Raw genomic sequence first — 11,829 nt, 5'->3', positions numbered from 1 at the left:
ACCAATCAGCGTAATACTCCAGTCCCCCGCACTTATATCAATCGGCGGAAAATAATTTGTACGTAATACTGATCCTCGCTCTTTTAAAGTCAGAGCGTACGACATTGCATCTAAACGTCAAATGATTGGCATGTGTTCAATGATGGCTCTTTCATATATGTGTATGTTTCCATACCGGCTATGACGAGGAAAGGAGAAAGCGCGCATTCCAGACTTCTCACCAAAAAATGGTTCAAATGACTCTGAGCACTATGGGACTTAACTGCTGTGGTCATCAGTCCCCTAGAACTTAGAACTACTTAAACCTAACTAACCTAAGGGCATCACACAAATCCATGCCCGAGGCAGGATTCGAACCTGCGACCGTAGCGGTCGCGCGGTTCCAGACTGCAGCGCCTAGAACCGCTTGGCCACTCTGGCCGGCGGCATCTCACCGCTCAGTCTAAATATAGCGCGCATTCCATAGGTTCGCTGATGCGGACGGTGGCTAATTTGCCATGGCTGTAATGAGGAACACCAGAGATGCCCACACAGGTATGTGATAAAGTCCTGATATCGCCAAAAATTGTAGAAGACGCGTCTTTTGCTGGTGAAGTAGCGTTGTAATTCTTCAGGCGGCTGTAAATGTCCAAATGAATCGAAATATTGTACTGTATTTGCACTTTTCTTAACATACGCCACCCAAAGGGTCCCTGGACCCCCAGAAACCTCTAAATTTCTAATTCCGCACTCATTAGTCCACCACATGGTCTTCGGTAATGTTTCCCGCATAAAGACTTCACGGAATCGAGGAATGTAAAGTTTTTATTTAAGAGTATTAACCAGATCTTTATTCGTGAGCGCTCGATCAGGTAGGATAACTAACGGACTTTTTTTATTTATGAAGAGACCTAGTCCTTTCCTATATGGTTTCGATTAGAGGCTCTTTCCGATTGCTGCTGCTTCCATGGCCCGATTATGTCTTCTGGCTTCCTCTAGTTGTGCCTGTGCATTCTGTGCGTTTTTGACCGTTTTGGCTACAGCTGCAGCCCCACCTGTAAGTGAACCTACCGCCGACAGAGCTGCAAGGGCTTGAATGTGGGGAGGAATAATTCCACCTGATGTCTTTGGTAGTGGTAGGTCCCTAGGTGGTTTAATTGCAGTCTTCTTCTTCTTCTTGTTCATCCTCTTCCCCTTCAACACACGTATAGCTCCACACATCGAAGTGATATACAGTTTTTCAAACAACCGGGTTTCTTCTTCTCCGTCCCCAAAGCTGTTCGCGCTGCATTCATAATTCGTTTGAAATTCATCACCCCCAATCCAAACTTAATTTTTCCGCACATGGTTTTATCAGCTACGAATGCAGCAATGCGCTGACCTATTCCGAGATCTTTTCTTCGTCTTATTTGCGTAGCTTTATCGGCTAATATTCGGTAGGCAACGTAGCTTGCTGGGAGATCTTTATTTGCACCGTATGAGAGGTCGTGTTCAAGGCAGGCTTCATCTAGTAGGTTAATACGTTTATCGCCGCCTACCAGGTGTTTCTGAAGCTTTGTTCCAGGCCCACAGATGTTATATCCGGGAATTTGCAATTCAACAGGCAATTTGTCTATAATACCACCTCCACCTCTTAATATGGTGTGCCTCATATCATGCATGGTACGCTACTGATGAGATAGAGGTCCACGCGCCCTGTTATATACTAATTCGTCAGCGTCAATCCAACTGTTTTCTGATGATGGAAATCCTAACCATTTAACTAGTGCTCTATTCCTGTGACGTCTTTTCACGCGTTCGATGAGAAATACATCTGGTTGAGAACTCTTCTGCAATTCCTCCGTGTAAAGGCATCCTTCAATTTCTTCACCCTTGCCATCCTTTAAGATCTATGTCCTAGGGTTCGTTCTCTGCACTTTGGATACTGTGAATATCTCCACCGACCAGTTTGGTAAGTACGATTTCTCGAATGCTGTCTCGTGTTTTGAAATACGTACTAAGTCGCCTACATTGAACATCTGTTTGCGCGGGTCCAGCATTTTAATGCGGAAATATACTGTGTCCATGAGTGAATTATTGCGAACATCGATCGGTCTCATTTATATTGTACTATGTTTGGTTCGATTATACCGTGCAATTATCTGTGGGATGATATGTAGCCACTTGTACGAACGGCGAAGATTAAAACGCATCCACATTTGAGCTTTGACTGTTCTGTTCAAATGCTCCACGATGCTAGCTTTCAGGTGGGTAAACGTGGAGTAGTGGTGTATCCCGTACCACTCCATCACAGCCTTGAAATGTTCATTGTAAAACTCACCACCATGATCGATTTGAAGATTGTTCGGGAATCGATTCGTTCCTATCTGCAGCAAACTCTCAAATACTACAGCAACATCTCTACCCGTTTTGGTTTTCACAGGTAATGCCCATGCGAATTTAGAGTATGCATCAATAACCATTAAAATGCATTTGAATCCATTATTCTCATGTGAATATTGACTCATATCTACAAGATCGGCTTGCCACAAGTCATCCAGCCCTTTAATCATAACATGCCTGCGAGGGTATGTTTTGCGTGCTGGCTTGTGCAATTCTCGAGCTACCACCTCCATACTTATTCGATGATACCTCTCTCTCGAAGCTCAGAGATTATCGAAACAACCTCATTCGAATGAGCTGTATTGCTCACAGCTGCCCAAGTCATCAACAGTCGAAGTCTCTCAATTAGTTCATCTGGCTCATCGTTATGTATATACTGTGGGAGTTGATTGCTCACGCCTTTATGCTGAAAGTCTACACCTTCACCAACGCTTTTAGGTTGCTCATTCAGTAAAGGTTGTGTATTTAGAGTTCTGCGGGTTTCTCAGTGTTCTGTCAGGATTTTTTTAAAGTTCAGTCAATTGTAGTATTTCACTATACACTTTGCAATCATTGGTAGAGTATTTTGAGTTTCTTAAGGGCCTTAGGAAGATTAGATTCATTAAGCCAGGTGTTCTTTTAAACTCTGTATCCCTGATGTGTATTGTGCTATCGGATAAAATTATAGTTTGAGAGCCTAGCATGTACGGTCTCTCCCTGCTGACACCAAATGTTCTATATTACCCGCCCCACACTGGTTGGTGAATTCTGTGATTGGATCATTAGCATGCGAAGACATCTTACTGATAGATTCGGTAACAGGTTTAAAAGTTTCTCTTAGTGTTTGCTCACGATCCATATGTCCCAACTTCATCAAACGTAAATTCTCTCGAACTTCTTTGTGCACCTCAATGACGTTAGGCTTTACTGACATCTTGGAGCATACCAATCAGAGCTCTGCATGTCACGTGGTTTTATATATGCTTTGTTGTTCTTCTTCTTGTTTCCTACACCTCCTTCTTCAATAACAACAACCTCAGCTTCTATCTTCCCCTCAGTTGCACTAATTCTATTCTCTAGACGATTTTGGTTAAGCGCAAGAAGTTTCTGAGTGTCCTTTAATTCCCTTACAACCTTACTCAGTCTTCCCTGAAGATTCTTAAATTTCATATCGGTGTACATGCGAGCACTCTGCCTATGCACACCTAACCTCTCAGACTGAGCGTCCGCCATGCGTGCGAATTTGTCCATGGTGTAGTGTCTACTCACGCACTCAGCTATATTGTACGTTTATATATGGAGAAACTCCTGGAAGTTCTGCCTATACCTACCGTCATACAGTTTCCGACTTTAATCAATAACGAGAAACCCGTATTGTGAGTGGTTCCAACAATCAGCACATATCTTTACAAATTCATTGTATGGCATGTCAGTCTCTACATGAGGCTGGTAAATGTGTTTTAAATTGAGATTGTCTTGTTTGAAGGCTATAATGAGGTTGGCATTATCCCTCACCAACTGTTTTGGGATCCCGGAACATGTCTGACACAGATAAAATACGACAACACCCATATGATGACCAAAGCAGAAATATCTATGGATTTGATCCTTCTTTTCAACAGTCACATCGTCAAATACGAAGACATTGTTAGGCTTCACCTCTTCAGGTAGGAGGATGTCGTCGCTCTCACTGAGTGCTCTGTACGTTACAACATCTACCTCATCTAATATTTTAAGCAGTAAATGGTACTTGGGTTGAAAGAGTGTTTTGGAGTAGGCGAAAATGTGCTCGAAGCAGACTCCGTCTATGTGTGTTAACAGAGTCATAGGGACATTTGTCTTACCACAGTTGGGAGGACCTACAATTATTGCTCGTATGCCGTCAGGAAGGAGTGCTCCATTCTTCTTCTTCTTATTGGTCTTCTGGTCTTGGTCATCATCACATACAACAAAGTCCTTGCAACAAGGGTGCTTCACCCAGCCTTCCATGATACCTACTGTGCTAGGTACTGGCGTGCAATAGGCTTTTATATGATAAGTAATATGTGTGTGTAGCCACTATAGAGCAGTCACCTTACCAACTGAGCTACATTGGCTACACAATAGAATGAACTCCAAGTGATATATTTAAAGGGAAGAGTGTCATGTACATTAGCGTACATAAACATATACTAACGTGCATTAAGATATGTAACATTTATTGTCTAGAGAAATAAAAAAGGCAAACAGAAATTTAAATTTATTAATATATTTACTTATTCAAGATATACAATTATGATCAGCATGGAAAACAATAAGTTCATTCTTTTTTAAATGGTGCAGCAGAAGTACAGTATTTCGAAAATAGATGCTTCTTATATCCCTCAAATTCAGCATGTATATCTCGTAATGTTATAGGCGCATTGCAGTAGTCTGGTATTCTATCAGTAAATTTGAGTTCAACATTTTCAACACCTATTCGAGGAATAGCACAAGACTTCGGCACTGCAGTTATACAGGTACAAAAACAATGATCTATATCCTCTATGTGAATGCTACATGTGTGAAGCCAGTTAATGATGTCACTGTATACAGCTTGAACATATGGGCGCCCTCTATTTAGTCTCTCTATTGTACTAGTTACTGCCATGTCTAGAATGAATAAGTTATCAATAGTCGAGTGCTGCATGAAAACACTATGACCCTCAGCACTTTTAATTCTTAATGTAGCATCATCATACATTGATAGAATACTCACAGTTAGACTGCCACAGTACATGTCCTGGTAGGAGTGGGATGGAGAGTATTTGGTAGTCATATGCTTCTTGATGTATGTTTTTAGACGACAGAGTTCATCCCATCTGTAGTCAGAAAACCTAACTTTAATATTTTTGGGTACATTTTCGAGCACTAACACAGTTTGAAACATCCCCTTTTGGACAATTTTACAGGACTGTGCTTAAACTGACACACAATATTTTTTTAACGCAACACAATCTGACTTTCAATAATCTCTACACGAGAATGGCCCTGACTAACATTAACCTGTACTTTTCACAAATCACTTACCTCACAAAAATCTTGGGTACTCCCACTACTGCAATACAGCAAGCGCCACTACTGCCAGCAAAATAAAAGATTCAAACTATGGAAGGCACTAACTACTGATAGGGATAGTTAGCAAATGAAAGATATTAATAGAGAACAAACAATGTATTTACCTTGATATATATATATATATATATATATATATATATATATATATATATATATATATATATATATATATATATATATAGCAGTTCATGACAAATTTCAAAACTCCGCCATCTCTCTCCCCACATCCACCACTGCTGGCGGCTCACCTCCAACTGCGCAACGCTACGCGCTGTTCACAGCCAGCTGCCTAACACTACAATGGCGAGTATTACAACAATGCAAAGCAGCCACAGACTGCACACAGCACAGCCAGTGGTTTTCATACAGAGGTGGCGTTACCAAAAAAACCTAAACAGCCTACTTACATAGCCCCCATGCTCTCCACAAAAAATTTTACAAATTGGTTTGGGCAGTGGCCAATACATATTTGTTAAAATTTTTCATAATCGTAATTACAATAACAAAGAAATCAAATGCACACACTTATTGATACAATGTTGGTCAAAAGCTAAAATTTTCTCACAGTCCATAAAGATAGTCCTGATCATTCATCATAATAGTAATTACAGTTTTTTTTACAGAGTCTCATTAGTAAAAGAAATTGCACACAGAAGTGGTGGATTTCCATGCAGTCTTGAAGAAGTAGTGTTGTCCTTCCAACGGAAAGACAGTGCTGACTCTTGACATGCAGACAGGTAATGGGCCACAACAGAGCAAACCCACAACAGAGTCAGTCGAAGTTTTGAAGAGTATTGGTGGGTCATCACAGAGCAGACCCACTGTAGTCCTGGTAGAGATGATGGTACTGGTGAGTCAGAAAAGGTGTAGACCCACTGTAGTCCTTGTAGAGACGGCCAGCAGCCATCTGTTGCAAATGTGCAGGTGCACAATCACCATCGAAGAGTCTTGCGGACAATATAGCAAGTCCATAAACCACCACTTGTGCACTCACAAAGTTTTTTAATTGTCCTTAGAACCAGCAATGCTGTTATCCAGTCCCTTGCTGAATTATTAACACACGTGTAAACACTAACAGTCCCTACTTCTCACATATTGTCCATATACGATGACCAACAAAAACGTGTGCAGTGAAATGATACTTAATTTGAAGAACTGGTGTCTATACAATTATAAATTTACAACATAAGAATACAATTACAAAGGTACAAAATACATCATTAAATAACATAACAATACAGATAACATTTGTAATAAAACAGGCTTTACAAAAGAATAGAAATAGACATATACATCAGTGTGACAGGAATTATATGTGGTGTCACAGCCAGACACCACACGTGCTAGGTGGTAGCTTAAATCGGCCGCGGTCCTGTAGTACATGTCGGACCCGCGTGTCGCCACTGTGTTATCGCAAACCTAGCGCCACCACAAGGCAGGTCTCGAGAGACTGACTTGAACTCAGCCCAGTTGTACGGACGACAGAGCTAGCGACTAGACGTACGAAGCCTTTCTCTCTCAATAGCCGAGAGACAGAATAGCCTTCAGCCAAGTTAATGGCTACGAACTAGCAAGGCGCCATTAGCCTTACAGTGATTGTAATTAAAGTCTCCTTTGTGCGATGTACCACAATGAGTTATTAAAGATAAGTATTATACCAGCTACGTACTTTTCTTCATAGCATTAATTACGTATCCTGTTCCAGTACTTCACGCCCGTCTGCGTTAGTCTAGCGTGCATTAAGCCACCTCTATCTACAAGGTGTTGGCCCAGCTGCCGACACATCATTATAAGTACCTACATAAAAGATCAGAATAACTTTTGAAACATCAACTTCACACATGAGCATTAAAACAAAACAGAACAAACAATGTTTAAACATCTTTACAAAGTAAGTAACTTATTATTAATGCAAATTATATTTGAGGATAACAGTATTCCTCATCATAGTGAATGTAGCTTAGTATTAGAAAAATTCTACAACGTAAGTCTTATCAGATAAACATATAAATACAGGAAAAACATAAATACCCAAGGGTACACAAACACATAGTGGGATAACACAAGGAAAGGACAGGGTTTCTTTTACTGCAGTATTTTGCAAACAAAACTTTCTTTACTTCTCAGAGATCTCCCATTGTTCTTCATTATTTCCAAAAGTCCTATCTATACCTGCTTTCTGTACTTTTCTCGTATAGCTTCTCAATGCATTTTTTCCAATTAATCGCTACTCATTCTCTTATAGGCTACCCCCCTCTTAAGCTAACTTATATCTACTGAGCTCAGATGCTAAACTAAGGGACGAGGCAATGCAGCAGCACATAAAACAATTAACACAAACAGCAATGATCAAAAATACAAATGGCGAAGCAAGCAGCATAAATTACAACTAACATAAGGCAATGAGCAGCAAACAAGAAAAATAAATCAGTAGTAAAACTGGCTTAACAGAGTAACACAAATTAAAATTCAGTAGCACTATGCCTGGCAAGCAGAAGCAGAAAATGAAATATCTTATACCTAAACATGACATAGCTCAAGCAGAAAAAATAGTACACTAAAGATAACAACGCAGACAAGGGAAATGTCTATTCACATCTTAATGTCTAAGTAATTAAAGTGGTGCACCACAAAAACTAATTCTACAAAAATTACCAAGTACTCGAAAAGAAAATTATATATGCAGTTACTGTTATTAGTCCTTTCTTATTGTTCTTTCCATTCCAAGAGCTCCTTTTTCGAAGAATGTGGGTCATAAAATAATTATTTAATAGATCTGTTGACAGAAATTGTTCACATTAGCAAATGCCTTTAAGTTTATTTTATGAAACCAATGCTGCAAGACAGCTGGAAACCAGATATCAAATGAAATAAGCAATTACGCAAACCAAAGCATAAAAATATCATTCAATAGTCATGTGACATTTCATAAGTTAGTAGACGTTCTCTCAACTCTCGTAGATATACACTTGTCCTAATCATGTGTGCAGATGTAAGAATGTTTCCAAGTTATTATTAGCGTGTCGTATTTACAATGCTTTCTACAAAGGAACGTCAATAGCGAGGATAATGGCCTCCCTTTTTTTTTCTACCTGTGCCGCTGAAAAGGGCTCGCAATAATGGCTTTTTCTCCAGGCGTCTGACACACCTGGCCACTGAGCTGGGTGCCCACGATGCATTACGTGCAGGTGGTCACTGAACTTTCTTACCGAAATATTTACGACACCAGTTTCCGCTACAGTGACAGTCTCATATGAATATATTTCGCAGGTCAAGAATTTGGGTTACAAATCTGTAGAAACAAAATCCTATAAATATAACAGCGTCCAAAAAATTTTAGCCAGCATTGTGATACATTTACGCATTTACACACATTTCCTACCTCTTAAAGTACGATTCTTGGTTTCCAACATCCTTTTTCACAAGTCAGTGTCCCTAACCGCTACTCATTACTCCTTACCTTATTTCACATATATATATATTCGTCGACGCTTCTTTAATATTTCATTATATGAAATATGTAGCATAATCAAATTCCTCATATAGCATCAGCTTCTTGACCATAAACATACCTCAGCAGCATAATACACATCGTCGTCGTAAAAATAACATCATAACACCTCAGTCAACTCTCAAAATCGTCGTAGCTTCCTCCAATAATTTCAAAACCTAAAAAGAATTCTCTGCTCATTTCAAAAGTGTTATCTACCTCAAACGTACTTTAAAATCATGCTCCCTTACCAAATACATCTTTCAAAGCTCTCATAGTATCACAATGGTTCCAAAAAAATATGAACAGTTCACAAAGTACAGACAAAATACAATTTCATAAGTGTGAAGTTACCCAACTGTGTAATTACGTAAACATCTGTCACTAATGTAGTTAAAAAATGTTTGTTTCTTTGTTAAACAATCAGATAGTTGTGTAATTTATGTGTTAGAGAAATATGGTACCGATGTGTAAAGTTGTATAAGCAAATACCATATTAGCTAGGGCTCCTTGTGCTTGCCAAACACATGGTACACAAAGTAGGCGTGTACCCCCGTGAGGATTAATGTAATTATACCCTCAGGTGTTACAGATTACAGCAATGGAATGAAATGTATCACGGAAAACTTTCTTTGAAATTCAAAAATCTTTAAAAATAAATGTTTTAAGTACAAAATTAATCACTCAAATACGTGTCCTGTAGCGCTAAACTGTGCGTCATGTTGTAAGATAATCTCTGTGGAAGTCTCGTAGTTATCGTCCTCCGAAAGCTAAGTTCTGCAGAAGTCAATATACTTACCTCATGATAAAGAAAAGTGAAATGCTTTGCGTATAGATATCTTAGTTATTACGCTTATTGTTGTGATGAAGAAAGTACTGTGCTGTGACGTATTGTTGTGCCACGGAAAAGGCTGTCTCATTGTAGCTATACCACAAAAGTTAAATACTAAAACATGTTTTACTTTCCAGAATAATTCAGAAAAATTGTGCAGATATAAAACAGATACACTGCAAAAGCAACATTGTAAATTGTCACTCATTAGTAGCGTCGTGATAACATCGTGTAGCTGTCACATAAACTAACCACTGTGTCCTCTGGTATCTCACAGAAAGTACTTTAAATCCAAAATGTTTTTTTTTTTAAGTAAACCAAAATGTTGTATGAAAATCTCATTAGCGTTGCCGGCATATGTTCTAAGTATGTGATCCTTATAGTCGTTACGTGATAGTGGAACTAACAAGCAAGAATGTACACACACAATAACACTGTGACGTCTGTTCACTATAACAATGCATTCATAATTTCTGTTTCAATAAGTTCTCTTGGTTCTTGACTGGATATTTAACTTCAAACATTGTTGCATGTTGACAGTTTCTTAAGTCTTACAAAGCATACTAGTAATGTAAAGTGAAAAGTTATATGGCAAAGACAAAGTTAAAAAGCAGATTATTTTTCAATAAACGGTTTTACATGTGAAATGTGGTGTAAACCTTTACTCTTCCTAGTACGCAGAGTTTGAACTTGAATGCAATTATCATGCGGTATACGTCGGTAAAGAATACTGGAATTTTTCTCAAGGCTAGCGTCTTATGTTATTTTTCTCGGAGCCAGCAGGCGCACGCGGCTGCCTGCTTGTGCGAGACATTGTCTGTCTCTTTGTTGGCGCGCGCCGTTATTGGGATTAGGAGATCTATCTTCTACAAATTCACGTTGTCGAAAGTGCCCTGCTCTGTTTGAATCCCGCCAGTTCTGATGAATTTCAGGTCTGTCGTTATGATTATCTCGTCTGTCGTCATGTCGGTAGATTTCATAATTTCTTTCTTGTCGGTCATGTGGTGGAGAATTTCTTACTGAATCGTAACTGCGCGCTGAACTGTTGCGTCTGAAGTTATTCTGTCTCCCTTGATAATAATTGTTTTGGTACCCATATTGTCTGTTTCTATGGTTATCTCTGTCATATTCATTACTACGGAAATGCGATCTTTCTCTGTAACTATTATTACTCTGCCAGTGGTTGTCAATAACAAAGAAATCGAATATACTGTGTCCTTCAAGTTTTCCTGAGTTTTTGCAAGTTGTGTAACCGAATCGGTAGATGCAACTGAGTCAAATTTAGCTTGCAAGGTCTCATGATTTTCATGAACAGTAGTTTGCAGTTCTTTTATGGCTGCTTCGTGATTCTGTAGTGCATTTTCATGACGCGAAAAAATAGGTTGGAAATGCTCACAAATTTGTGTTTTTACGTCATTACAGACTTTTTGACATTTCGATTCAATGTGATGTAACTCAGTAGTTAAATCCTCACGTGTTTGTTCAAGAGTTTGCTCCAATGAGTCTAACTTTTGAAGAGTTTGTTCCATTGCGTCTAACTTTTTAAGATTTTGTTCCATTGTGTCTAACTTTTGAAGCTTTTGCTGTGTTTGTCTCTGATTTTGTTCCACTGTGTCTAACTTTCAAAGATTTTGTCCCATTTGTTGCATTAATTGCAATAATAATGTATTAGTGTCTGGAATCTGTTTCTCTATGCTTTTTTGCAGTGCATTTTCACCGGTAACATTCACATTTTGACAAGCAGAAAATGTGTCTTGACTCATTTGAGAAAACGGTGAGGACCCAAAACCTGAGTCTACAATACTTGCAAAATTGTGTCATGTCATTCCCGATTCCTGAGGCGAGCTGTTGCCGACCGATCGATCGATAATGCTTCCCTCCTCACTAATTGTTTCACTGTCCACGCCATTGTTTGCCACCCGCTCCATTTCCCTATGCACAGTTACCAAATTACTACTTTGAATGTCTGTTAATTCATTACACGGTGGCGCTAACATACTGCTTTCGTCTTCGCTGTCATTTCTCAATTTACTTTGGAGCCTAGTGTTACGTTTTTCACACGCCATTATTG

This window comes from Schistocerca nitens, chromosome 3 (genome assembly GCF_023898315.1).
Source record: "Schistocerca nitens isolate TAMUIC-IGC-003100 chromosome 3, iqSchNite1.1, whole genome shotgun sequence".
NCBI lineage: Eukaryota > Metazoa > Arthropoda > Insecta > Orthoptera > Acrididae > Schistocerca > Schistocerca nitens.
Note: the sequence above shows the minus strand (reverse complement) of the source record.